Raw genomic sequence first — 6,733 nt, forward strand, 5'->3', positions numbered from 1 at the left:
AATACCTTGGGGAGAATGTGGGAAAGGTAATCTTTTCCACCAACTCCCAAATACTGACACAACACTGAAGGTTTGTCCTGTAAACATCTAATGGCCAGACATAAATCTAAGCAACTCTCCTTGTAACAAACAGCAGCAGACTTCCAAATGTAGGTCCTTTTTTGTAGGTTCATAATAGACGTTGCCCACATGAAGTCAGCCCGATTTCAGCTGTGTGGGTGGAAGAGATTTGAATTCCCAAAGTAGATTTTAAGATGGCCATTGTTTTTCTCCTCTCTCCCTTCCTCATCCATCCTTGATTCCCTGCTGTTCCTTATCTTGGGTAAAAATTTGTCTCCGGGACATGAGATTTCCATTTGAGTGCCCCTGAAGTGAATGGCTGTGTTTTCATGGGGCCGTGCTGCAAAGTTCTTTTGGAAATCACTGGAGCACAGTGTCATTAGGGAGAAGTGCAGGGGAGTTATACAAAGAAGGACTTGCCAAATTACTAATCGGCAAAAAGCCTCATCCATCTTAATGAGATGGGGTTAAGAAAATAGCAACCTAAGCTGGACACAAAGGGAGCCTTTCTGAGCTGTTTGTTTATTGTGCTCAGAGTAACTCTAAAGTTGGAGAACGGGTCAGTATAAAAATCTATAGGGAAGCTCTCCCCAGAGGAAAAAAATAGATGTTTCACACAGGGGATAAAAATTGAGAGATCAGGGATTTTAATCTTCTTGGGGCAAATACAGGACAAAAAGTGGGAAGAGAAGTTGGTTCAACCTCTTCATCCTGGCATAAACGAAACAGCCTTCTTGACTCAAGGGTCCATAAAACTGGTAGTCTTCTTCCAGACTCTGTTATTGTAAGTGTTAATGCTAACTCTTCTAGGCGTCATACAGATTTCATGGATAAAAACCTCTATAGCAATAACAATAATTGGACAGATGGTCTAGGACAGGGGTGTCAAACTGCTGGCCCATGGGCCGGATGCATCATAGCGAAACCACGTCCACCCCATTGCCAGCAATGGCAAAAAAAGTCGTGATATGTCACGACATGTCACGTGATGTTGCGAGTTTGACACCTCTGGTCTAGGAAGTTGACAAGCAAGGCCATTAAAAAAATAAGTGTTTTGTCCCCAACCTCTGGTGTTCTAGAGAGACTGCATGGAAGATGTATTTAGATACAGCATCTGATCATTGTTGATAAAGGTAATCTCCATGAACATTTCCAGTGCCTTTTTGAGGCTCTGCCATCATAGGTCTTGGAATAGACCTTATTTTGCTTCACACCGAACATTCATTGCTTCATAGGGTCAGCTGCCCTCAATGAAGAAATAATATAGTATTGATTTTGTGCAGCAGCAGAACAATTTATTGGCTATCGGTTCTGTAACACTCATAATTTATTGCAGACGATTAGGAACCTGTGAAAACTCAGTCCACCCTTCAACATCTTGGGTACCTTCCAGAGATGTGGATTCCAACATCCATAATTCTCAGCAGAGGCCATAGTGGCTAGAAGATCCTGGGAGCATGAGTTGAAACATTAGAGGATGCTCAGTCTATAGTTTCCTGCTTGAGGACGGGGTTGGACTAGATGGCCTCCATGGTCCCTTCCAACTTTATTATTATTGTTATTAAATGTACTGGCCGTTATGGCAGGGACTGGCATGGAATTTGGAAGATTTAATGCAGCCACTAGAACTTTTCTATTTTTCAATAGATTTTGGGTCGAAGTACTGCAGGAAACTTTGTCACTCAACTCCAGCAGCAAACTATAGAAAATAAGGCTAAGGAGCTAAGAAATAAAAATAACTCAAGGAGAGACATTCAAAATAGCTTCTGTCCCAACAGCTGAAATAGCAAACATTTGTGTAGGAATTCAGTGTTTTGGAGAAAGTGTACACACTAACAATTTGTACATATTAGAGGACAGGGAGAATCATTGCCCTACAATGCAGCAGGATAAATGAAATGTTTCTCATGTCTCTATCAGGCAATAGGTGACAATGGGAAGAACTTTCCACTTGCTGGATATTTTGGTGAAGAGACATCTGACTAGCTGAGGACAAGATGTGGAAAACACAGACATTGCAAGCAGTTTAGAGACAATGTTCCGGAAGCTTTCACCTCAGGGTTGTCCAACCTTGGCAACTTTAAGACTTGTGGACTTGGACTCCCAGAATTCCTCAGTCATCATTGCCCCTGTTTTTACACAGTTAAGTGAAAAGCTAGATCCTTAATTAATCCTTGTATGTTTGAATTTTTCAGTGACCTAGTGGTATTATTTAAAATCCCTGTCATATAAAACAAACAAAACCACAGATTGTGTGAACTGATCTTTTGCATTCATTTTTATAAATTGCCATGAATAAGGGACAATGAAGTGTCCATCTCACTAGTGCAGGGGTCCCCAACCTTGGCAGCTTGAAGATTTGTGGACTTCAACTCCCAGAACTCTGGGAGTTGAAGTCCACAAGTCTTAGAGTTGTCAAGGTTGGGGACCCCTGCACTAGTTGGTCATCCAGTGTTCATATTTAGGATAAATAAAGAGTGTTGCAAACCATTCATGGGTAGACTGTCTTGCTCAGTGAAATAATGCGCGCTCCAACCATTGTCCTGATATGATTTTCTGTTTAAAATATAAATTAGTTTGGTCTAGTGCAGGGGTAGGAAACCTTGGCTCTTTTATGACTCGTGGACTTCAACTCCCAGAATTCCTGAGCCAGCATGGAAACCTCTCCCTTTCCCCTCAGCATGGCTGGCTCAGGAATTCTGGGAGTTGAAGTCCACGAGTCATAAAAGAGCCAAGGTTGCCTACCCCTGGTCTAGTGATTAAGGCCCCAGACTGGAAGTCACCAAGAGATTGTGAGTTCTAGTTCTACTTTAAAGCATGAAAGTCAGCTGGATGATTTTTGAGCCAGTCATTCTCTTGGCCCAACCCAGCTCAGAGGGCTGCTGTGGTGGGGAAAATAGGAGGAGGAAGGAGTATGTTTGCTGTCTTGAGTTATATCTAAAAATAATAGATGTTACATTTATATTTGTCTCTCTGTGCGTATGTGTGTGTATGGACCAAAGTGGCCCAGTTTTGTTAAGACCACTTGGGACTGTGGCTCCTAAGCTGGGAGAATGGTTCCAACAGATCCGAAATCCCAGTTGCAATGTTAGGAAAAGTTAAGATGTTGCTTAAAACCCTCAAACTCCCAAGGATTTGAGATTTGACCTATAAAGCCCTAAATGGCATGGGTCCGGATTACCTTAGGGAGCACCTGCTGCCAGCATCAGCTTCCCATTGTCCTGTGCGCGCCCATAGGGAGGGCCTCCTTAGGGTTCCGCCGGTTAGAGATTGCCGGCGGGTGATTCCCAGGGGGAGGGCGTTCTCTGTGAGTGCGCCCGCCCTTTGGAACGAACTGCCAATGGAGCTTCGGACTGCCCCCGACCTTCGCTCGTTTCACCGAGATTTAAAAACTTGGTTGTTTGAATTGTCTGGCCTGGACTGAGGGATTTTAAGTTATATTAATTAAATTAAATTAAATTAAATTTTTAATGTTATCTTAATTGTGGGCTGTAGTAATTTTATTTAATTTTATTCTCTCTTTTGTATTGTTTTTAACTTGCCCTGTGAACCGCCCTGAGTCCTTCGGGAATAGGGCGGTATATAAATTCAACTAATAAAATAAATAAGTAAAATAATTAAGGAAGATACATACCACCCTTAGGGGTGAGAAAGGACTATATGTATATTTCTATGTTTGTACATATTATTATTTATTAAATATATATGCTGCCCATCTCATTGTCAGAAAGAGAGAGAGAGAGAGAGAGAGAGAGAGAGAGAGAGAGAGAGAGAGAGAGAGAGAGAGAGAGAGAGAGAGAGAGAGAGTTTGGTGCTCTCCGAGCTTGGTTTTTTGCTTGCAGACATTTTATTACCTGACTTGGTAACACTGTCAGTGTAATTGAGCGTGGGGTTTGCTCCCTGTTTACATGCAGTAGCTTGCCCTGCCATTGTTAGTAGGGATTTGATTTTCTCCTTGGTAGGTCCTTGATTAGGGTATTGTCTTCTACTTGATTGTTTATCTGGCGTTAATCCTTGCTTATCTGAGTGTGGGCTGTTAGAGAGGACATTTTTTGGTGTGTTTTTTTTCTTTCTTTCTTCTGAAGACAAATTGCAAAGCCAGCATCCCTCCCAGAATGGATATTTGTGGATTCAATTAAAACGTTATGAGCTTTCTCCCTTGCAACATGACCAAACGTTCATCAGCTGATCCCTCAACCTGCCTTATGCTGAAAATTAAACTTTAATCTTGCAGGAGGAAATGACATTTCAAAGAAAGCAAGTTTGCAGTATAAATGGTCACAAGCCCTTTCTAGGAGAGTTGAAGCCAAGAAAAAGCAGGGCTGTGGTGGGCTGAGCTGGGTGGGGGCTCCATATTCTTTAGCTCTTAATCACTAGAATGGGAAAATGCGGTAGTGTCACATTCTGGGCTCCAAGACCTGGTTCCATTCAGGCCTTTCAGAAAACGGGGTCAGACATGTCTTTTGACCTCCAACCTTTTGCTTCCCTGGTCTCCATAATTATCTTCTGAAGCGCTCTTCACTGTTCCCCAGGACAAAGAAACAATTTGTCACTTCAATTGTCCATCAGTCAACAGTTGAGCCCCTTTTCAACAGGCCCAACACATGTTTTTTGAGGACTTGTCAGCAAGACCTGTCTAGCCAGACACTATAACCATGGAAAATGGATGCTTTGTTAATTCTCATTCTTAGAAAAGTAAATTCATTCACTTTCCTCTCTCGACCACCACCTCTTTCCCATTCTCCCATTCTTTTCTTCTCCATGGCCTTCAGTTTAGTCTTGAATCGTTCCTGATCCTTAAATGATTGGTCCAAGGATTTGCATGAGGAAGCAGAAATTAATTATTCTTTTCTTTGGCTTGCTTTCCCCCCCTCTCTTTTCTTGTCCCATAATTGTGTGTGCCCAAATGAGATTACATTATGGAAGAGCGCAAAGGATCTCTGTGGAACTGCTTTGCATTTATTTAGCTTCTAGATAAGGTCCCAACCTAATCATTCTAAAGCTTTTCTTAGAATCATTCCTTTCTCTTTTGACACTAGCTATTAAACAAAAATTAGACTTTATTCTACAGGAATTTTCTTGCCAAATGTTCAGGGGAGGTGGGGGCGCGGAATGAGAAATAAAGTAGAGTTTATCTTTCTGGTGAATTTTTGCCAATAATTTTGTGCCAATAGGTTCTTATCGCAAGAGTCAAGAATACGAGAAGATATGCTTCCCATGGATGTCTTTCAACTGTTTTCCTAGATCACATTTCTCTGCAGGAATCCTTTGCCTTGCAGCAGGATACAAATATAATAAGTAAATGCTGCAAACCAGTTCTGAAGAACAGATCATGTTTGAAGATATTAAGGGAAAAAATTACTTCAGATGGGCCTAAATCTATCTGTCCTTCTTTTGGGAGCTTTGCTCCTCTGCATTGTTCTCAAGGTGCTTGACCAGCTCTTTTGAATTTCTCTTTGAGTATTTTGGAGTATTTCTTTTGGAATTTTCTTTCTTTTTCTGTTTTTCCCATGGCAGGAGTGCTACAACTTTTCCCTCAGACTTCCAAGCTTTCAATGGGAAAAGCTTTCCCATTGAAGAGAAAAGGGGATATACATGCACCATGTTTGGTTATTTCCTCACCCAACTACAATAAAATACCAGTTTTCTGAACCTTGATGTGAAGACTGCATGTGTGCAAAAGGCCACATTCTGCTGCAAGTTTCTGCCATGACTGCATTTCACCAATGATCAAAATGATTTCCTTTGTGTTTATGTCTTCGTGCAATGATATCCTAGTGCGAGTGGCATTTTTTGTGTCATTTCCTGGATGAACAGTCAAGTCTCACATAACCAGACAAGATCAAGGAAGGAAGCAAGAATCACACTGTTTATAGAAAAATATCTATCAATAGCCCGTGCCTGCAAAGATGAAGTGAGGAAAGCTAAGGCTCAAAATGAACTAAGGCTTGCGACCAAAATAAAAAATAACAAAAAAAGCTTCTTTCAACATGTAAGAAACAAAAAAAGTGAAGGAAATGATTGGTCCACTAGTGGGTCAAAGTGGCAAGAAGGTGACAAGCAACAGGGAGAAAGCAGAACTATTTAACTCATTTTTTGCATCTGTCTTTACACAAAGGAAAAAACAGACCAATCTATCAAAAATAGTGCCATAAAAACAGAATAGAAACACAAGTTAAGATAGGCAAGAAAATGGTAAGTGAGCACCTGTCCAGCCTAGATGAGCTCAAATCACCAGGACCAGCTGGATTACACCCCAAGGTTCTCAAGGAACTGGCAGATGTGATCTCAGAACCACTGAACTATATTTTTCAAAGATCCTGGAGCACTGGGGAACTACCAGAGGACTGGAAAAGAGCTGATGTTGTTCCCATCTTCAAAAAAGGGAAAAAAATGGATCCAGGAAACTACAGACCTATCAGCCTGTCCTCAATACCTGGGAAGGTTCTGGAAAAGATAATCAAACAACAAATCAGCGAGCACCTAGAGGCAAACAAGATCATTACTAAAAGCCAACATGGGTTTGTGAAGAACAGATCATGCCAGACAAATCTTATTGCATTCTTTGACCAAGTGACAAAATTAATGGATCAGAGGAATGCTGTGGATATAATTTACTTGGACTTCAGTAAGGCATTTGATAAAGTAGATCACAAACTACTACTTGATAAGA

Source organism: Vipera ursinii, assembly GCF_947247035.1.
Source record: "Vipera ursinii genome assembly, chromosome: 8".
In the NCBI taxonomy this organism is placed as follows: Eukaryota; Metazoa; Chordata; class Lepidosauria; order Squamata; family Viperidae; genus Vipera; species Vipera ursinii.